Source organism: Lolium rigidum, chromosome 3 (assembly GCF_022539505.1).
Source record: "Lolium rigidum isolate FL_2022 chromosome 3, APGP_CSIRO_Lrig_0.1, whole genome shotgun sequence".
Taxonomy (NCBI): domain Eukaryota; kingdom Viridiplantae; phylum Streptophyta; class Magnoliopsida; order Poales; family Poaceae; genus Lolium; species Lolium rigidum.
The window spans coordinates 227,585,629-227,608,451 of record NC_061510.1 but is presented as its reverse complement, the minus strand read 5'-3'; the positions used below and the strand labels follow the sequence as shown (position 1 = coordinate 227,608,451).

Sequence of the window (22,823 nt, the reverse complement as noted above, 5' to 3'; positions counted from 1 at the left end):
GCTCTAGTGGATTGCGTGCACAAATACAAAAAGCTAGCACGCAACCAAAGATGCCCTAGCGCTTGGCAGTGGGCAGGGCCGCAGACGTACTCACATTACTCATGTGGGGTTGAGCGGACAAATACGATTTTTCTGGTGGAATCAGGCCCTAGCAGTCACTGATCTGTTGTTCATGACCTTGTGGTTTGTGTTTCACTCCAATGGCATATTTTTCGTGTTTCGTATCGATATGGCATTTTTTGAAATCTATACAATCATTTGTTTGAAATCTATTCAATTTAATGAAATCATGTTATTTCAAAAACATTATTTATACATCAACACATTTTTAGATTGTTTCAACTGTTTTTTCAACCAAACTACTGTAAATTTAATTTGTAAAAGAAATCTACTACATGGAGTACAAGATTTCGTTACAGTTTCAAATAAATATCGAAAGACATGTCATATCGATAGGAATGAAAACAAGCGATATGTGCTTGAGGGTGTGGCACGAATCAGGGCGAATATGAATCGCCGATCAAACACCACTAGGGCGCGGTTTACGTTAAAAAAAGACTTCCCGTTGAGCTGACTCGTGCTATAGTACCCTCGCGTGGTCGTGGGAAGCACGCGAAAAAAAGGCCATCGAGATCTGCAGGGCAGGATTCCCGGAAGAGAAGACGGTGCCATAACTCCGATGGCCGTCGTCGCCCCAGCGCCAGAGGACCTCGCCGTGGAGGCAACCTACAAGGTCAAGCTCGTCCCGGCCGGCGTGGAACGCGACGAGGCCACCGAGCCTACCGGTGCGTACGCTGAATAAATGAATAATTATCCATGCCATACTACTCTGTGTCGACCTTACTGTGACCGTGCGACGGCATTGGCCGGTCGATCGGGTCGCTCCTACTATATATGTGTAATTTCAGCATCTTGCTGTATACTCAGCAGCAGCAGAGGGGTTGCTGCTGCTGTGCTTCCTCTCTGGCGAGGCGGGCAGTGTCCTGGGGCAGGCAGCTCCTCTCCCGCGCCGTCGTCGGCAGCGAGCCGAAGCGTGTGCTCGTGGCGGTAGCCGCCGGCACGCAGCCGCTGGAGGCGGCTGCCCCTGCCGAAATTCTTGAACGCGCCGGCGCAAGGGTCACGGTGGCCACCGTCGGCGACATCGTCGTGGAAGCCGCTCACGGGGTCAGGTTCGTCGCGGACGGTAGGGTCGCCGACCTGGAAGGCGAGGAATTCGACCTCATCGTCCTACCAGTACGCGTTCTCATCACTTCATCCCATGCTCAGTTCACTTTTACACCGTTGCATCATCAGAGCAAGTACAATAAGTCCTAGTCAGCTAGCTATAAGGATTAAAATAATATATTATTGCTTAGTTGGAGGAGGGAGAGGAGGAGAGAGAAGGAGAGTGGGCTCTTATGCAAGAGCCAGCTCTAGCGCGTGCTCCTAAGCACTTTGCGAGAGTGAATGGTGGGCCATATATTGATAAAGTACTATATTTTTATAGCACACTATTGTATATGTTGGCTCTAAGTTAGCTATAGATGACATGACACTTGGCTTATAGCCAGCAGCTGCTTACACTATTGGAATTGCTCTCATCCTATATATCGTGACATCCTGTAGGGCGGAATGGTAGGGTCAGTTAATCTCAGGGACTGCAAGGAACTCGAGAAGATGGTCAAGAAGCATGTACAGAAGGGGCGCCTCTACGGTGCCATCAGCGCCGCTCCGGCGGTGGCGTTGGCCCATTGGGGCATGCTCAAAGGCTTCAAGGTGCACATACAGAGAATTAAATGGACGCCTGTACAATGTTAGTAATTTTGTTGAAGAAGATCATTGGCGGCGTGCTCTGTTGTTTCGTTCAGGCGACTTGCAATTCGGCATTGTTGGGCCAGTTCGGCAATGAAGTGATCGCCATGGACTCGAGGGTGGTGACGGACAGGAACCTGGTGACCAGCCAGGGTCTCGGGACGGCGATCGAGTTCGCACTCGCCTTGGTGGAGCAGCTCTACGGAGAAGACAAGATGGAGGAGGTTGCTCGACCGTTGGTACGGTATAGCTAGGTGTTTCATTCGACACATTTCATTGGCAGTTCTTCGGTTCAATTTTCTTAATTAGTTGGGTACAAATTTCACCGACGATCTAGTTTAAACGGCATAAACCTAACGTTCCCTGGCTCTGTAATAATTTGTGTCATTTTCCCCTTCTCCAATTAGTATGTGCGCCCCCCGCATGGAATTGACTATACCATCCAAGAGTACAATCATATCCAATGGAAATGCGCCGGCACACCTAAGGTATACATGAGTTGAAATCGAATTGAATGGATCACACTTTGCTTTTTTCTTCGTCCTCATAAGGGACTTTGTGCTGCGCCGCAGGTTCTCGTACCAGTTGCCAATGGCTCGGAGGAGATGGAGGCTCTCAATCTTATCGACATCTTGCGCAGAGCAGGCATGTTACCATCGGATCGGTGGAGGATACGCTGCAGATCGTGACCCGTCACCACAAGTTCAATCTCATAGCTGATGTGATGATGGAACAAGCTGCTGAAATGGAGTTCGATCTGATCGTCATGCCGGTAATACATGGCAATTTCAGTTGCTTTATTTTCTTCGTTGTGGTGCTCTCGGGAGTACATACTTCAATGAGTATGCTGTTGCTGTATATGTACAGGGTGGTATTCCTGGCGCTATCTTTTTTTTTTTCGAAATGGGGTATATCCCCAGCCTCTGCATCAATCGATGCACACAGCTCTCTTTATTACCCAAAGTATCAAAATATCAAGTATCAACGTTTTACAACTCAAAGATCATACAACGTGTACACATAAACTAGCCAACGAAACAGTATAGTGACACGTTTATGCATCTTGAAGTCGTTTAGTAGGTCGCCAACCAGCACTGGCTGTAAATAGCCTGTGCCACCGCTTCCAGCCGGCGGCATCCAGCATGCATAGGCTCTCGTTGCGCCTCCGGCAGTAAGAGAGACCAATCGTGGATCCAGTGTGATACCATACTTGTTGCTTGAAGAGCTAACTATTATAGCAGCAGGAGAGTTCTGTCACGGTTGGACACGCCTGAACCCCTCCCGAGTCGCTTCTCTCCCGAGCGACTCCGGGGCAACCCTAGTCCGCCGCTGCCCGCCGCTGCCCGCCGCCGTCCGCAGCATCCTGGCCGCCGCTGCTGCCCTCTCTGGCGGCGGTGGAGGCGCCCATCCCCTCGACTGATGGTGGGCAGGGAAGGCGTATCCCGGCGGCTCTTCACGGGAAGAGGTGGGAGGTTGACTCCGGGGCGCAGGGCGGCACGGCTCTTCCTGGCTGGCGCCTGAGGTTCTCCGGTAGGAGGCGTTGAGGAGGAGGGGTGTGGTGCCCATGGAGGTGCCCTGACCTGCGAGATCCGGTGGAGGCTGCGGCCCGATCTGGTAATCGTGGGGTTAGGCCAGTGCTCTGCACTGGATCCCCTTGTTCCTCTTCTGCCTTCTCAGCTTTGGAGACGACCAGCGGTGTGGCGACCTGCTAGTCTTGCGAATAATGGCGGCGGTTCTTAGATTTCTTCTCGCGCCAAGATGCAGATCTGCCGGTGCGTGTCCTCGTCGATCTGGCGGATGTGTCGTGTTCCGGAAGGCTCCACCGGCGCTCCATTGGGCGAATCAAGCCTGGAGGTTGCCGGATCGGGTGGAATTCGGTCGGGCGCACCCATGTTTTACTCTGTCCGTTTGGTTATAGAGGGAGCGTTTCGAAGCTCTGCTGGCGGTTATTATCATGGAGCACATTTTCGTTTTGTGGTGCTGGCGGAGAATGACATGGAAGCCGAGATATGTGATCTTGCAATGGTGACTCGAGTCTGGGTGGCGAGGAGGAATTGGCTTCGTGATCGGTGTCTTTGGAGCAGCGGCATGCGAGTGGGGGCGACTGCACAAGACAAGTTCAAAATTTTACCTTTCAGGGTGAAAATCCAAGGTCTAGTCTTAATTGGTTGTGCCTTGCAATGTTTTGTTGAAGGCATTGTTTTGAGAGTGAGGATTTACTTCAGGGTAAAAACCTAAGATCTCTGATCGGGCGACGATAGCGTTGGTGCACTGTTACCTTCTTGGAGACGTCGCTTTTGAAGAAGCAGAACTTCTGATGCTACCATGGTGGTGTTAGTGCTGTTGTTTAAAGGATTAGATCACTGTAGCGGGGCTTTTCATTTTTGGTAGTTCTTCTTTCTTTTTTTGGCTGTGTGTATTCGTAATGTCGCTAGGGCAGTGCGTTGTTGCAGAGCCTAGATGTAATTGGTATCTCTGATATTAATATATACTACTCTTTATCGAAAAATGGAACTTGTTGCTTTGCTGAAGAAACAGGCAGAAGCTGGGAGAAACTACGGCGCAATATGCGCTTCCCCTGGTTACGTCCTGGAGCCCCACGGTTTGCTCAAGGTACTCATCTATGTTTGTGAGTTGTGTTGTGTGTGTCTACATTTTTTAAAGTTTGAGCTAATTTGGTGGTGGTCAATTTCTGTCTTTTTAGGGTAAGAAAACATCATTTCCACCAGTTGCCGTACCTGCTTACAGACCAAGGCGCATGCGAATACAGGGTGGTCGTCATCGACGGTAACCTCATCACCAGTAAAGCGCCAGGTAGCGCGACAGAGTTCGCCCCGGCCATTGTCGAGAAGCTATTCGGCCGAGAGAAGACGGTCTCTGTAGCCAAGGAGTTGGTTTTTATGTGATTGCAGAGACGGGTGGAAGGTGGATGCATTCGTGGGGCATTTTCCTAGTTGCCAAACTGGCCATTGTCAGCAAGCTATTCGGCCGAGAGAAGGCGGTCTGTGTAGCAAAAGAGTTGGGTTTTCTTTTTTAAAAAAGAGGCAAAAGCTTTATCTCATCTAGTCTATCTATACCTAATAATAAAGGAGCTAAGGTTTCTGCCAAAATTTTCGTCCAACTTTTCGTTGGATGGTTTTGCCCTCCCACAAAATCGCATATTACAGCAAAATGTCACCGTGGTACCGGTTCGTTTGATTCTTTTCTTTTCCTCCTCCGTTCTCCACTCGCCTGCGAGCTGCTCGGGAAGGCGCGGGGAAGGCAGGGGAGCTGCTGCTTAGGAAGGGCGCCGAAGGGAATCACCGTCGCCCCATGATCTGCTTGGTGCCGGTTCCGGACGCGACCTCCACCGCCGCCGCAGTCCCAAGTGCCGCCGGAACGGGTCACCGCTGCAGTTCCCCAAGCGCGGCCGGAACGGCCCCCTCGAGTTGAAGATGGAGTCCTCGCGGCGCCGCACGCCGATGTCCAACCACACGGCCACGTCCTCTGCACCACGCCGCTGTCTTCTCTGATCTACACGCATGAGCTCTGGGATGAACCTCCGTTCCCCGTAGCCGACGCAGATTCTGACGAATCTCCGGCTACCAGATCTCCATCCCAAAATCCCCTGCGCACCCCGATGCATCCATCGCTCCCAGGTTGAGGAGGCAGAGGAGGTGAACGCTGGGTTGGGGAGATGAGTCAGGATTAACGGCGGCGTGCAGGGAAGGGGAGAAGGCCAATAGGGAGGGGGGCATGTGGTTCGGCTGGGTTGAAAGGAAGGGAGGTGATGGGGATAGATCGTGGTTGCCGGCTGCTGCTTTGCTTTGCTGATTCGATGTTCTGCAACGCGTCCAAAAAAGAGATTGCTAGCTACTGCTAGGCTGAGCAGGGAGGAGATGTTTTGCTTTGATGTGTGCTTGCTACGGACGGTGATTTCTAGCTTGATTATGTGAGAGAATTGGTGCAGATCAACATGATGCTTTGCTGATTGTTGTTAGTTGCTCTATTTTTTTTTTGTACAAAAGGCCCAACCAGTACTTTTGAAACTATGACGCGATTGGAGCCGTTTATTTATGCTGCTACTGCTCCTCTGATTTGCTCCTCTGAATTGACTACATGATCGGGATTACCTCTACATACATGTATGCAATTAATTTCTGCTAATTAAAGAAAAAAGTAATTAGGAGTCAAGAATACCCCATGATCCATTAATGCTATTGTATCATGGGCCGGGCCATATGTACGTCAAGGCTTACGTGATATACCAACAATAACAAGAGCCTGGGTTGCATCGACCGTCACATCCAATATATTCATGTTTAGTCCCACCTCGCTTAATTACATGGAACGGCACCGATTCATATACGGTTGAACGTCCGTTGAAGCACCAGCAAGCCAGCTCGGGAATAAACAAGCAGAAACATCAATGTATGGTTTGAACATATGGTTGCCCAAATAAGGTGTGAGCTACTCTGACGGAACAGATTCTGGGCTACTCATCCTGCATGAGTAAAGAAGGGATTATGGACGGTAATTAAACAGGGGTATTAGACGAGCTTTGCTGATCTACGTGGTGCATAATTGAAGAAGGAAGTACCAACAATTGTCATAGCTATCCAAAGCTCGTGAAGGATTTGAGGTAAGTACCAACAATTGCCATAGCTATCCAAAGCTCGTGAAGGATTTGAGATTAAAGGATGGGACGATCGCCGATTGGCTAAACCTTACATTCCATAATAATAATATGGAAGACGCCTACCTGATTTTTAATCTTTGTTTATTCCCTATAAATTTAATCTTTTTATTTTTATTTACTTCGCGTTTTGAGTGTATTCAAACTCAATCTTTACAAAGTTTGACTAAAAATATGAGAAAAATATATCAATCATAATACTAAATACATATAATACAAAATTATGTTTATGCCAATTCAAATACACTAATTTTATTTGTAGAATATTATATTTTTTAGTTAAAATTTGCAAAAGTTTAGAAATATTAACCTTGACCAAACCTAGAACGCGAAGTAATTGTACGTCATGTGACAGAAGTCTATTAAATTTCTATTCTACTATGCAATATGCTTTATGAAGATGTGATACAAAGCTCCTGTAAAATTGTCAAAAGTTCATTTTTGATAATGGCAAAATAGAAATCAAATTATCGCAAATACCAGGATTTTTTCTCCAATATACTTGTTCCATATGATCTGACTAAACATTCAATAAAAATGAACCCGGTGCAAGGCACGGGCACATTTCCTAGTAATAATAATAACTAATAATAAAGGATCTAAGGTTTCTGCCAAAATTTTCGTCCAACTTTTTATTGGACCGTTTTACCCTCCCACCTAAATACATAATACATCAGAATGCCATGTACCGGTTCGTTTTTTCTTTTATTTTTGAGTAAAATGCATGGCGCATCCTTAAACTTGTCGGTGGGGTTCGAACTGATCACTGTACATCGATCGTACGCAATTACGGTGATTAAAGACGTTCGTTAGCAGCAGAGACCGTCACCGCGCGGACAAGCGATCCCGTATGTGTCCACGTGGCGTCGCGCGGGTAAATGTAATGGACAAGTTAACATTGGCAGGAAGAGGAGGGTCTTAAGTGCAAAATGATGAATGGCTTAAGGGGCGGGCCGAGGTAAATCCGCATCGTCTCTCCAAAATCCCCTTTCCTCTGCCGCAGAAACCCTAGCCGCCGGAGCGGAGTCGTCGGAGCGATGAACTCCGCCAGCTCGTGCAGCAGCGCGCTCCGCCGACGTGCTCCATTCATTCCACTGATCAGGTGCCCCGACTGTGGCAGGACGGTGAAGCGAAGCGTGTCGGGGACACCGGAGCACACCGGGTGGACATACTACAAGTGCAACCGTCATGGGGTAGGTCTCATTTTGCATTCTTTGTTCGCCATTTGATCTCAATTTGCGATTGATTAGCTGAGTCTGCATGTACATCTGGAAAATTGATAAGATTTTGGGTTTTGATTTTCTCTGTGGGCAGAATGGGTGTGTTTTCCGGCATTGGGAACTAGAATATGTTCAATTCTTGGTTCAGAACAATGTTCTAAGAGGAGATGCTGCTGTCGATGCACTTGCCTGGGCAGACGACAGAAGGGATGAGCTGAATCTGCGGCAGGCTGATAGAGAAGCAACTGGAGATGCAGGAGCTGGAGCAAAGGAAGAGAAAGTGATGAAGAACATCCAGGCAGTGGTAGATGCAGTGAACCAAATGTTGGTTCTTATGAAGATTGGACTTGCATTAGTATCTGTCATGTGTGTGTTGATAATTCTGAAAAAATGATGAATGTTAGGGAGATGAGTTACTGTTGTATTTTGCAAGTGGTAGTTACTGTGAACTGTTTGTAGTGATGAGCATTGAGGCACTTGTAGTTGCAGTTGAAATGGTCAATGTTAGTTATGTAAGTGTTTGTAATGAAAATGGTGTAATATGATTTATGTTCTAAGTGAAAATTGTGTTTGTGAAGGTACAATGATATATGGTACTGTGGTGGACTATTCATTGTACTCCATTGATCATTGTCGACTTGTCGATGATTGGAAGACAAGTCGTCGAGAACTCTGGACCTCTCGATTACTATTGAGGACTAGTGTTCGAGAGTTGTCCACGACTTGTCTTCCGTAATGATCGACAAGTTTAGAGTTGTCAAAGACTTGTCTTCAATAGTCATCGGGAAGTCGAGAGTTGTCGACGACTTGTCTTCCGTAATCATCGACAACTCTCAACTTGTCCAAGAGTACGGAAGACAAGTCGTCGACAACTCTCGACTTCTCGATGACTATTGAAGACAAGTCTTTGACAACTCTCGACTTCTCGACAAGTTAGGCATTCTAAAATGATATGACAATAATGAGAGTTCTAATCCTTGCAAAGCATTATCTTACAACAACACACATACTGGATAATGATAGTAGTGGACAATACTGGCAAGGTTCTACACCTTGCATATGTTACAAAATGACACTGGATAGTAGCTTATCTTACAGAACTAACACTGGATAGTAGTGGAGAAGGTACCATATCTTACAAACTGACCAAAATGAGAGTACTGGACAAGGTAGCTTATCACCTAAGACATCATTTCTTCCTAGGACACCTAAACTCATCAAACATACTGACTTTTTTTGGCCTTTGAGAGACATGTTCTTCTTCATCATGCAGATACTCACTATCCTGAGATGTAGGAAATGAAGATCTTGCTACAGCTCTAGCTGCTGCTTGTTGCTGTAGGGCAGATCTTTGTGCCTCTCTCTGAGCAGCTTTCTGTGTTTCTTTTTGCAGCTTGGCAGCCACCTTCTTCTCTTCTGCTTCTTTCCTTCTCTTCTCAGCAACTTCTCTTTTGACCTCTGCTATAATCCTCCTGGTCTCTATCTTTGTTTTCTTGTTAATCTCAGCTTCTTCTTTCTTCTTCTCCCTAATTGCTGCCATTTCTGCTGCTTTAGCTTGGGCTAGCTCAGCCTTCTTAGTTTGTGCTTCTATTCTTCTCTTTGATGCATCCTCTGCTTTCTTCAGCTCAGCTGTATACCTGGCTTCCAAGATAGCTAGTTTTCTGTCTTCTGCTTCCTTCTTCTTCTGATGCTGCAATGCAAGCAATTGTTGTGCAATCTCTCCCTGCCTAATAGTGGTAGATGATGATTCCACTTGGTTTGCCATCCTTGCATCAGCAATGAAACTTGATTCTGGAATTGGCATAGCTTGCACATTCCTCACAGGTGGTATCTGCAACCATAGACAAGTAGAATCAATTTCAGTTTATAATAGACAAGTAATGCAACAGAGGAAACCATAGACAAGTAATGCAACAAGTACAAGCAATTACATCTGCAACCATGTTGGCAACCAGTGTATCTGCATTAAGAGGTTCTTGACGCATGTTGACCTGTCTTTGTTGCTCCTATTTGACAGAAATATGCAATGTATTACTGACAGGTCAATACATGGCTTTGAGCAACAACAGGGTTAGGAACATCTGGATAGTAGGCACTGAGTTATAGGTGATTACCTGGCTTTGAGCAACAGCAGGGTTAGGAACATTTGCATGAGATGGCATAGGCATATTCAATTTTTCTTCAGTAGGTGGTGGGAGACCATTTTTAAACCAATAACAACCATTTCTGTTGTGATTTGGCCTTCCACAGTAGCTGCAATGCATAATGACACCATGTCTGGTCATCCTTCTGCCTCCACCCCTACAGTCTACTTCACCTGGTGCCTTTCTTCTGCTTTTAGTTGGCCTGCCAACATGCTTTTGGTATTGTGGAGGTAGAATTGTGGGACCATTCATCCTTTCCCACTCAGACCTATCTTTGCATGGGTACACTACATGGGCATATGCTTTCTTGTGCATCTCAATTGAGTAACATTTGTCAACTAGGCTTAGAGGATCCATGTTCTCTAATCTAGCACAAGATAGCACATGGGGACATGGTATTCCAGACTGTTGCCACCTGTTGCAACTGCAACTCTTTGCCTTCAGATCAACAACATACTCAACTGGACTTGTAGAGCCACACATTTCTCCAACTGAAGACAGCCCATCACCTGCTCCATCTACAAAGCAACAGTTGGAGTACTCCACATTCTTCTCTACTATCTTCCTGATCTTTGGGAATATAGTCCCTGTCCACTTAGCTTCCTCCTTCTGTTTGGTGTAATGCCTTGTCATGCACTGTCCCTTAATTTTTTGAAACATGGATAACACAGGTAGCTCTCTAGCTTCCAGAATATACCTGTTCATGAAAAGGTGTTAAACACTTGATTGTTCTTACTAGTTAAACACAAAAATGAACAACTTAGGACATAAATAATCATGACTGACTGTTCTTACTTGTTAAACACTTCACTGTTGTTGTTCAGTAGAATATCACACTTAGGGAGTTCACTTTGAAAAGCTCTGACCCATGTCTTGGGATCTAACTCATCTAGCCAGGCATAAGCTTCTACATTTAGCACTTTCATAGCCTCCATGTTAGCTTCAAACCTTGTGATTGTGCTGCTTCTTGCTATCTTCCACAATTGATTCTTCAGAACATCTCCTCTGAACAGTTGCTGAAAGTTCTGCCACATGTGCCTAACACAGAACCTGTGTTCTGCATCAGGGAAAACTTGCCTCACAGCATTGATAAGACCTTGACACAAAAGAAAGAAGATTAGTGAGCAGAAAAGAAAGATATGCAACTGCTACTGGATATATATGCAAGGCTTGTAATGTACCTTATGCTTATCAGACATAAGTGTCCATGGTGTAGTATTTATGATACCAAGATCACCCTTCAGTGTTTCTAGGAACCAAGTCCAGTTTGATGTGTCCTCAACTTCAATTGCAGCAATTGCTATTGGATATATGCAATTGTTTGGATCAACACCAACAGCTGTCAGTAATTGCCCTCTGTACCTAGTCTTAATATGGCAACCATCCACAAAGATGATGGGCCTACAACCTTCCAAATACCCAAGCTTGCAAGCCTGCAGGCTCATATAGCACCTCTTGAACCTTCCCTTCTCATCAAGTGATAGGAAGAAGCTACTTCCTGGGTTGCTCCTCCTTATTTCATTAGCATAGTCCCACAGCATGTTATATTGCGCTTCTTCATCCCCATAGATCATCTTCAGAGCCAGCCTCCTAGCCCTTTGTAGCTTGGATCTCCCTGGTGTCATGTTCCACTCTTTTTGAACTACCCTTGAAAAATTCTTCATGTTCATATCTTGGTCTGCTCTGAAACTTTCCACATAGTTCTCTGCTAGAAAGTTTGATGAGAAACCATGCACAGCAAATGTGCCAGAACAAGTGTGCTTGCCATTAAATTTCTTTATCCTAAAACATTTAGTGCTTGTGTCATATGATGCTCACATGTACCAGGAACAACCAGAGCACACTACTTTCAACCTCTGCCTATCATTCACTGGTGTTTTAATTTCCTTTCTGTTCTTGCAACTATATGCAGTGATTGCCTTTCTCAACAACTCAACTGACCCAAACATTAGGCCAACCTGAAACTTTGGATCCACCAAATCAACTTCTCTGAATTTTTTCGCTCTATGTGCCTTTGCTTCTTCATCTGAATCTGGAGCCCAGAGATCCTCCTCTTCCTCATACTCTTCTTTGCAAATATTTTCTTTGCCTTTGCCTTTCACGGATGAATTAGGTGCCTTCTGCTTCTTTCCTTGCTCCTCTTCCTCAACATTGTCTTCAAATAAATCGTCATCATCTTCACTGATGTCCACATCAGAGTCGACAATATCGTCAGGATCAAAGTCTGAATCTTTATCCAAGTCTGAATTTTTATCATCCTCTGCTTCACCGTCACTGACGTCGACATCACTGCATTTCCTCTTCCTCTGTCTTGTTCTAGTACCAATGAAATCTTCATCGATCACTTCATTTGTATCTGCATACACCACCTGTAATGGAATAGCTGCTCCAGGATCAACATCACAGTGAGGATGGTCTTCAGTACCACTTGGTTTTGCTGGGCTAACAATAGCTGGCATATCTACAACTGGAAATTCGACCACATCATCCCAATCCCTGGCCCTGACACTTTCATCATGATCCAAATACAATGATATGAAATTATGCCCGAATGACTGAAATGTGATCATCTGCACAGTGTCATATTCTGTTGTAAGTTCCCTCAGACCATTCCTGCTAACTGACAACATTGGTATGCAGTAATACACATTTATCCTGCCTGACATCTCATAACCTATCTCCTCGACTATGTTCTCCACCATCAAAGGTGACCATGTCAGACTATCAACATGGTCATACCAAATAACAGCTCCATTCACATAGCTTCGATTACTACCGGTGCCAAGAAAATATCCCCCATGGTTTATTCCAACTGAGAAGTAACGGCTACGATCTCCTGCCAAATTATTGCATGCATACATTGCATTAAAATTCAATTCTTGTACAGATTTAACCCTACCCCAAAACCAAAATGCCAAAAAACTACTTCTATGTCACATCCATCACAAAATCATTCACTAAAAACAGTAGTTTCACCAAATAAAACAAAAATTTGTCTTCCATCTACTATATTGAGGAGGAAATCCGGGCTTACCGTACACGGGTGGCGGAGACCCTTCAGGACGACGATGATGCGGCATCGTCGTCGTGGCGACGCGCCGGCAGCCGCGGCTCTCCCTCTCCTCCTCTCCCGATAGCCAGGGCTCTCCTCGTCCTCCTCTCCGACAGCCGCGGCTCTCCCTCTCCTCCTCGAACTGATCGGCTGAGTGGAAGTGGAGACGGGTTAAATCTGCTTCTCCACAGCTGCGGAGGGGGCTTTTTGCATATAGCCGCGGAGCGCTCGAGGTAAGACACAAATTCCTGGCAATTGGGTCCCGCGCGACGCCACGTGGACACATACGGGCTCGCTCGTCCGCGCGGTGACGGTCTCTGCTGCTAACGAACGTCTTTAATCACCGTAATTGCGTACGATCGATGTACAGTGATCAGTTCGAATCCCGCAGACAAGTTTAAGGACGCGCCATGCATTTTACTCTTTATTTTTTGCTCCCCTGGTTTGCATAGCCTCCGAGCAGAGCTGCTTTGCGCCAGCCGACATCAGCCGCTTGCCTCCCACTACGCAGCACCCCACGCCGGAGCTCGAGGGAATCGCGGCGGCAGGCGGGTTACCGGCGACGAGCTGGTTTGGCACTCAGAATATTATTCGCGCCAGCGTGAGATGCAGGGCGGCCTCACCTGAGCCTCGACCAGATCCACTGCTCCCCCGCCAGATTAGTTCTCCTCCACCCACAGTTGAGCTCCTCCGCCCCGGTCTATTCCCCAATCAGCGCAGACCGCGCTTCCCGTGACCATCCTCAACTCCAATCCGACGCAATCGCTTCCCTGCACCGCACGCCAACTGTTCCCCACGCTCCCCCGTCGATCTATCCTCTCCGTCCTACTTCCTTCGTCTTGATTTCGATCTCTGCTCCAGCGCTAGCCGGTCTCGCCTCCATGGCGTCAAAGCGAATCCTCGAGGAACACAAGAAGTCAAGGACCTGCAGAGTGCAGACAGATCCCCTCCACCTAATGCTGCGCCAGAAATTTTACTACCCAGATCGGCAAGGTACGACAAGGAAGATCATTGGGATGCCGAACGCCGGCGGCCGATAGCAAGTTCGTGTTCAGGCCTTGAACTCTGACCCCGCCTCTGATCGACAGCCCAACAAGCTTTGACCGTGGGCGCCGTCCCCGCAACCAGCGAAACGACCAGTCTTCAATCGATGTTGCCATGTTGCTCGACATGATGCTCCAAGTTGTTCTCATTGCCTTCTTCTCGGGGTTGTCCCAGAACAACAGGTCCTTCAAGCTCACCGATCCCTTGAATAGCAGTGATGGCAAACTGGAGAAGTAGGACACTTGCACGAGAGTGGTGCCACTATTGAATGCGATGTAGGTGTCGAGGATGGGCTCATGGATACATGTCTGATGCATTGATCCTACTTTTTTTTTTTGCAACCAGCGCTGCACGTTTGCTTCTTCCAGCGCTGTTTCAGCCCTTTAGCATTGCCTGCTCCAACTCATCCTATTAGGGTGTGTTTGGTAGCCTGGGTTAACCCAGAGATTCCTATCTCAGCAGAGAATTTTAGACAAATAGTTGTTTGTTAGGTCGGGCCAGAAATTTTGTCAAAAAGGACCACCTGCCCCAGTTTAATGTCAAAAAGGACCACCTGTGAACGAAAATGCCAAAAATGCCGTGGCGGCAGCACGGCCAGGCGACGCGTGGCGCCTGCCGCCGGAGCCGGTGGCGGCAGGGCCTGCCGCCGTCAGCCGTGGCAGCATGTCCGCCTCCGTGAGCCGGCCGTCGATGGAGCAACGCCGACGTCGCCCTGCCGCCCTAGCCGGTGGAGGCACGTTGAGCTGGCAGGCCTGCCGCCACCACCGGTGGTGGCATGTGCTGCTGGCCGACAGCCCTCCACAGCGCGCTGACGGCGCTGATTCCGACGCTGACGGCGCTGATTCCCACGCAAACTGTGTCAGATTCGGGCTGTCTCTGATTCTGAGGCTGTTTGCTCCGGTTTGAGTCTATTTGGCACTAGTTTTTGCACTTTCAGCTATATTAGAGACTGTAGTTGTACAGAAAATTGATTGTATGATTCTCCGACATGAGTTGACGTCCGCCGCTGGTACAGCACCGTGACCACCGAAAGTGGTTGTTTCACGTCCTTTAAAAGGAGCAGCTGGCCAGGCCACTTCTCATACGTGCGCATGCTATTCTCATCGCGTACGAGAGCTCACAGAAGACAAGCTCGAAGCACTACAGCCAGGCCATTGTTGTTTAGTGATTGATTAGCTGATTGAGTCACTAATTGAGTCACTAATTGAGTCACTAATTGAGCACGAAGCACTACGGCGGTAGAAGAAGAAAATTAAGGTGAGTTCTTGTAGATCGCTAATTTTATTCGTACATGCATAAGTTAGCTGCTGCCATTTGTGGTGTAGTGTAGTGTAGTATATTTTACTCTACTAATTAGGAAGTAACATTGTATTAGCATATTATGTAGAGCGAGTGAGATTTTACAAAGGATGTAATTTAATTTGAAATAGAACAACACGTAGTGCAGCGTACTATTATTGCATGTATGACTGAAAATTAAAGAGATGGGCAATTTGTTGAACTAATAACCGTATGTTACGAACATGCTTTAACTATATTTTTAATGTGTATTTTAGGTGGATTGAAGTATGCACATGCTCTCTCACTGTTATTACTTAGATTATTGTGGCGCGTAAACTATTATTTGGAAGAATATCTATCTGCAAATTAAGGTATATATATGAAGTCTTTTAATATTTTCTCTTGTGTAATTTTTTGCCCGTATTATTTAGAAAATGATGGATTAATTATTTTCGTAAAGTCTTACCGCCATGTTAAAATATGTGTTGTAATGAAATTATTAAAACATTAATATGATTTAAGGTAGGATGTTACTAATATTATTTTAAAAATCTGGTTGTGCGGTAGGTACGATGAAAAATTTGGTAGTGTACTATGGGGACGTCGTACGTGACGAATTCGGTGGGGTGGATTTCTCGAACTGCGACTCGATGGAAGTTGCAGTGATAGATATGGTCAATAGAGCATTTGCGGATGTAAGAAAAATCATCCGAGCCCCATTTGGTCAGGGGATGCGTGGACAGAGGATGACGGTTGAGGCTCTTATCGTCGTAGAAGGGAATGGACCTCCCCGTTGGGGTTTGCGGGAGGTAAAAAATGATACAAATTGGCGTACGTACATGAGGTTTGCAAGCACACCTGGTGCTGCTATGTACGGACGGCCGATGGTGTATGTGAAGTTTATTTCAGCTACCGATGATGCCGGAAGCAGTAGGAGCGCCGCAGAAGAGCAGCTGTCCATCACCGCGAGCCCTAGCACCGGCCCGTCGGATCAGCTTGCCATCACCGCTGCTCGTAGCATCGACCCATCGGAGCAGATGCCTAGCCACCATAATGTTGACCCAGGATATTGGTCCGCGGTCGTCGACATCGCCGAATATGTGGAGGGATTGCCCGAGGCGTTGGATGATGATGCTCGTTCATCTTCGTCCGAATCCTCGTCGGATGAAGAAGGAGTAGGTCCTCCCCGTAGGGCGGTCCCAGTGTCCAATGGACCCCGACTTCCTGCACACCATGACCATAAGCAATGAATTTCGGTCTGTTCCGTGCCTAGGAGAGGATAGTCTCGCTAGTTGGGCAAAGTTTCCCCGACAAGGACTCCGCTGACCAGTGCAATAAAGAGGTATGCATTGAGCATATCTCGGGAGCACAGAGTGAAGCAGTCCGATCGAAGTCGCCTAAAAGTGATATGTGTCAAATTGAATGAGGGGTGCATGGGGAGAGTGATCGCTCGAAAGAGCTCTGGGGTATGTCAGCCCTGGCATATCTCAAAAATAGAACCACATAGTTGCGAGCAGGTGTGGGCTATGGCTAAGCACCGCAACGTCACCGCAAAATATTTGTCACATATCTTGCAAGTGGCGGTGGAAAAAGACATCAATGTTAGTGTGAAGACGCCTGCAAGAGACTGCAGAAGATCAGATTGGCTTCTCTGTCAGCTCCGGAAAGGCAAGGCGTGCCAAGGAGGACATTTTCCAGAGGCTATATGGCACATATGAGCAAGCATATGACCTAGCCCCCAGACTGCTCCATCAGATATCATCAAGTAACCCGGGGACTCATGTATTCAGGAGAGAACGTCCACACCCCAGGGAGCAAAATGAAGAAATACTTGACCGTTTATTCTGGGCATTCCCGCAGGCTATACAAGCATTTCAACACTGTCGTCCGGTGTTGTCAATAGATGGTACCTTCCTCACCGGAAAGTACAAGGGCACACTCCTGTTGGCGATCGCAGCGAGATGCAAACAATCAGCTCCTTCCTATTGCATATGCATTGGTGGAGAGCGAGAACAAAGATAGCTGGTTCTGGTTCTTATGCTGCTTGAAGATTTCAGTTGTCGGAAATCGCCCCAATGTTTGCATCATCTCTCGATCGCAACACGGGGCTATTGAGTGTGCTCGAATTTATGAAGGTGGCACAAGATCCAGATTGGGGGTGGCCCGATCTAGAGACAAGGTGGTGCATGCGGCATTTGGCAGCCAATTTTTACTCAAAGTTCAAGAACAAGGATTGGTTCAAGCTGTTCAAGAGAATGTGCATGCAGAAGACAGAAGAGAAGATGAATGCAATTTGGAGTGGAATCAATGCCGAAATTGAGAAAGCTGCGTTGCCACAGAGAACAGATCGGAGGGGCAATACCAGGACAGTTAATTTGTCTACGTGGATTTCCGAGAGTTGCCCCGATTTAAGCAAGTGGGCGCTTTCTCACGACTCTGGGGCACGGTACGGCATAATGACCACCAACATGTCAGAGGTGTACAATGGTGTGCTGAAAGGTGTGCGCGCCCTCCCTATCACGGCGTTGATTACTGAAACTTGGAACCGGACTTTGTCGTACTTTGCAGACAGAGTCCAGGTAGCCAACGCTCGGGACGCACTGAACAAGCCATGGTCTGAAAAGATGCAGCGACATCTCGACGAGAAAGCAAAAAAATCACAAAGCCATGGTTTCCGTCAAATTGACGCACTTAGGAATAAGTGGGAAATACATGTACGCGCCAAGTTTGTGAGAGGCCACCACAGAGGCTCAAGAAAGCATGCTGTCACCCTCGGAACTAGCTCGTGTGAGTGCAGTTGTAACAAGCCAAAACTTTTGGGATACCCTTGTAGTCATGTCCTCAAGGCTGCTTCAGCACAGAACATCAGCGTGCAGTCCTACATATCTCCGTACTTCAACACATACAACCTACTGCACACATGGAATGGTGAGTTCTGGACATGGGGCATTTGGCAGCACTATAGGGATGTATGGCCGGATAAATCCACCATATGGGTTCCGGACCCGACGTTGAAGAGGACCGCGAAGGGTCGACGTCAATCTCACCGTCATAGAAATGACATGGACCATAGTCAGTCGGGAGAACCACGCCGTTGTCGCGTTTGCAGATGTCCCGGTCATGCGCGAAGGGAATGCCCGTACCGTAGCAACAACAACCCAGCTTGATGTTAATTATGATAAGTTGTAGTCATGATTTGTTGTAATAAATTTATGATTATTTCTATTCATAATGTGATGTAATATATTTATAATAATTTGTGCGCATGATTTGCTGTAATAAAATTATGATTATTTCTATTCATAGTGTGATGTAATATATTTATAATAATTTGGGCGCATGATTTGCTGTAATAAATTTATAATTATTTCTATTCATGATGTGTTGTAATATATTTATAATAATTTCTATTCATATTTCTAACATATTTATAATTATTATGTGTACAGGTGATGACGTCGCACTTACCAGACCTTTTAGAGGCGTCGTTTGATGCCGATCACCGTTGTCACCAATGGTTGGACCCGAACGCCCACTTCGACCCCCCTCAGCCCTTCAGGCTACGCGGCATCAAAAATAGGCTCCATGTTCACGATCGTTATATGGATCACTTGCGCGCTCACGGACTTCTTTCATATTCCAAGCTTACATCAAGCAACGAGAGGTTTCTGTTGGACCCATCTCTTATGTCAGCCCTAGTTGATCGTTGGAGACCTGAGACCCACACTTTTCAGTTACGTTGTGGAGAGTTGACACCGACCCTGAAAGATGTGTCCATGATTACTGCTCTTCCTATCATTGGTAATCCAAGTGGTCCCCCAAGCATATTCTAGTAATTGGCCGCTACAGAGTTGAAGCACGGCTTGGTGTTCCATTTCCTGTTAACACCCGCAGTGGGAACCGTCCTAGAGGTGTGCCTCCGAACCGGATAGTTACACATTTTGCTAACTTACCTCGCCAATGCGAGATAATGTCACGCTGGCACGACATCTATTTGCATATGTGCTCGTATCTCTTAGGTATAATGTTCCCTTCGTCACACGGTGACGTTGTTCTCCCCAGCTTGATTAAAATTGCCGAACGAGATAGTAGATGGCCCCTTACCTCCCGGGCCCATATACAGCTTTGGTTCAGCCATGCTTGCTCATACATACAGGGGTTATGTCATGCCACCCGAAAAAATCTAAAGGCCACATACTTGCCGTCAGCCTATGAGTTTCTTCAGCTATGGTCATGGGAGTACCTGCCTGTTGGACGTCCCCACCTATCCAACATAATCCACCCATATGATTTTGGGCAGGCTATACATGGCCCTCCGACATTTGGATCTCGTTGGGTACATGCTAAAAAAATTGGTCAACAAATGTGGTGCACGGTTGTTACCCGGAATACCACCAGGAGTTTGAGGGGCTAGAGGATCACATGATCAGATGGAACCCATGGACGGATGATGTCGCTGTGTGGGGTGCTCAGCCACCTACAGCTGATATGTATACAGGCTCCGACTTGTGGTTAACACGCTGCCACCTCCTCTTTCTTTGGATGGTTGAGACATATAACCCAGAGCGTGTTATGCGGCAGTTTGGGATCTATCAGGTTGTTCCACCACCATTACCGAGGCGACTTGACGATCTAGTTCACACGTAAGTGCGCTCATTTCAATATAAAATGTATTGCATTTTATTTATGACTTACATCTTCCTAATTAAATATATCATTTGATTTCGGGCAAGATAATAAAGGTTTGAATTGTGCCGACTGGAGCAGTCGTAATAGACAGTGGATAGAGCTGTGGATTAATAATGCGGCATCCGATGTAGTGCAAGAGCATAGGTACGTTTTGTATTAAATTATTTCGATTATTTTTATACATGTGCTAACGACAATTATTTCTTATATTGGTAGACCATATAGTGACGCCACATACGACCACTACAATCATTGGTATCGCAATAGCACAAGGATTTTGCTCACCGGTCCTCCACCGAGAGGACGAGAGATTCACTCGGTTGTAGGGACCGAACGAACAGCAAGCATACCATCGCGATACCTCGGTACTTGCAATTCTTTAAAAATATGAGTTTATTGCAATTCAAATAAATATCCACACCATTTTCTCATACTTTGAATTTTCTATTTTCAGATACAAGAATATAGGGAGATCGCTCGGTCTGCGTCGGATGCTTTGCGGCTGCGAAACGTGAATACTCCTCGAAGGAAAGTCCCTGATTAGGCGTATTTTTAATACGGCCATGAACGGGCTTAAAAGATTTGGTTGTGCTCGAGATGACGATGTTGTTACGCGAGAGTACGACATGCCAGATGCACCGTCGTCTAGACCCAGTATGGCGCGTACGACCAGTATGGCGCGTACGAGCACTATGGCGCGTACGAGCAGTATGACACGTACGAGCCAACCTCCTACGCGGAATCCATCATATGCACACGTCGACTCATCTCTACTTGACCGCTCACAATCAGCTCGCATGTCTCCGCCCCATGCCGCCACACAGGTATTATCAGATACATCTAAAATTATAAATGCGCGTACGTTCTTCTACAAGATTTTACAAAAAATATTATCTTCTGCGCATTAAAAATAGGAGGAGAATATTTTCTCTACTAATCCGGGGAACGATTTTCATACACCCAAGGGGAGCCTTCAAACATCGACAACACCACTCGCGTATGTTCATATTTTATAAATAATCACTCATACAACATAAAATTACGCCTATTATTTACGAATATTTTCCATCCGCAGCAATCTTTTGAACCTGACTGGTCAGAGACGGAAGCTGGACTCGGCTACAATATGCCTCCTCCATAGGTTCCTTCAATTTTAATATATTATTTCTCCTATAAAAATATTCATGTCTATTACTTACAACTAATTTTTTTTACGTAGCAATATTTTGATCCTGCTTGGCCCAACATGATAGCTGGTTTCGGCCACAATATGGCCCCGCCACGTGAGTACCGAGCATATGCAGGAAGAATACTATCCCGGAACTTCTAGTCAACCTGAGAATCAAGGGATATTTAATGAATTCTTTGGAGCTGACATTATAAGCACACAAGGCAGTTTAATTCCTCCGGTGACACAATCTCAACATGTATTAGAAACTCCACCACAGAACTATGAGGCACACACAGATGAGGAGAACGAACAGTACGGTCGAGGTTTGCACCAACATCCTATACGAGATCCTTGGTCGCCTTCTGGTGCTAAGCAGAGACCACCACGCCGTCGTCGACAAGGATGATATGTTGACGACTCTGCCATATTACTATTATTTCTATCTATGTATGACCTATGTATGAGACATATTTCTATAATTTGGAATAATAATTCAACAGGTACTTCAAAATAAGATACATCAACATGCAAAAAATTCAACATAAAATTAAGTTACTACCAAAATGAAGATACATCGGCAATGCCAACACCACAACTTAAAATAAACGCTACGAGTAACATTATAAGCTTCACTTTTTTCCCTTCTTCTTGCTCTTCGATGATGAACTAGCCTTTCCCTTCTTACTCGGTGGCATAAAATCATCGTCCGAGTCAACGCAAGCGGATGCAGCGCTTTTTCCCTTGAAATATTCATTGCTCTTAGCCAGACTCCTCGGCGTGAAGACTTCTTCGTCATCCTCCGTCGAGGAAGCCCATGTATATGGATACCTTAGAAATTCTTCTTGTTCCTTCTCATCCTTTGGTTTCTTCTTCTCAAACCTTGCTTGCAACCTAAGAATCTCTTGTCGTAATTCCACCGGAGTTCAGCCAGGCATACCTGCGTGCTTAGAAAAAAGCTTGCCTACCTCAACCAGAAGATTCACATTCGTGACCAGATCTTCGATATTTTCTATGTTATTGGCACTCATAACTGAAGTAGCAGAGGAGATAAGAGGAGCAGCCATACGTGCAGTAAAACTACGATCTCCCCGAGGAGCCATCTTCTGGCGACTTCGATTGTGTACAACAAATGAATGCCCGGGAAGGGGTTTTATAGCACGCGGCTCAGAGAAAAGGCGGGAAATCTTGGCGGGAATTCATGGCGCGAAATTTTGGCGGGAAAAAATAAGGCGGGAACTTTAGGCGGGAAAATTTACGCGCGAACTTTTTCCGGGAAACCAACATTTATTATTAATACATCTGCCGAAATAAAGTTGGAAATATAACTTAAATTAAAATACAGCTAATCACTACAACGGAATTTAAGATACAACGCGAAAGTAAAACAGAATTTAAAATACGTAGTTACTACAACAGATCACTCTATTTGTCCTGCGTCCAGCGTGGCCATTTTCCAGTCTTGTCGCCGCGTTCTTCTGCTGCCTGCGCCTCAGCAGTCCTTTCTCTTAATCTCTTTCTTTCCGCTTCACGGGCCTCCCTGCGCACCTCTTCCTCTCGCATACCTACGTGCAGCCTCATCATCCATCCGCTTCTGATTTACCTCGCGATTTCGAGCTTGCTCGCCCTTAATTTTTGTATTTGTCTCTCTCTTTCTCGCTTTATCATTAGCAATAGCCTTTTCGAAACGCTCCTCCTCATGGAACCTTGCCCACGCACGCCTCTGTTTTTCCTCCACCTCACGGCGAGCCCAATCCGG

The 22,823-nt window shown here is 46.3% G+C and overlaps 1 pseudogene; it reads left to right on the top strand.

Annotated features, from left to right (window-relative positions):
• The first annotated feature begins 679 nt into the window (after positions 1–679).
• LOC124699047 lies at positions 680–4,697 on the top strand (annotated as a pseudogene).
• The last annotated feature ends 18,126 nt before the right edge of the window (positions 4,698–22,823 follow it).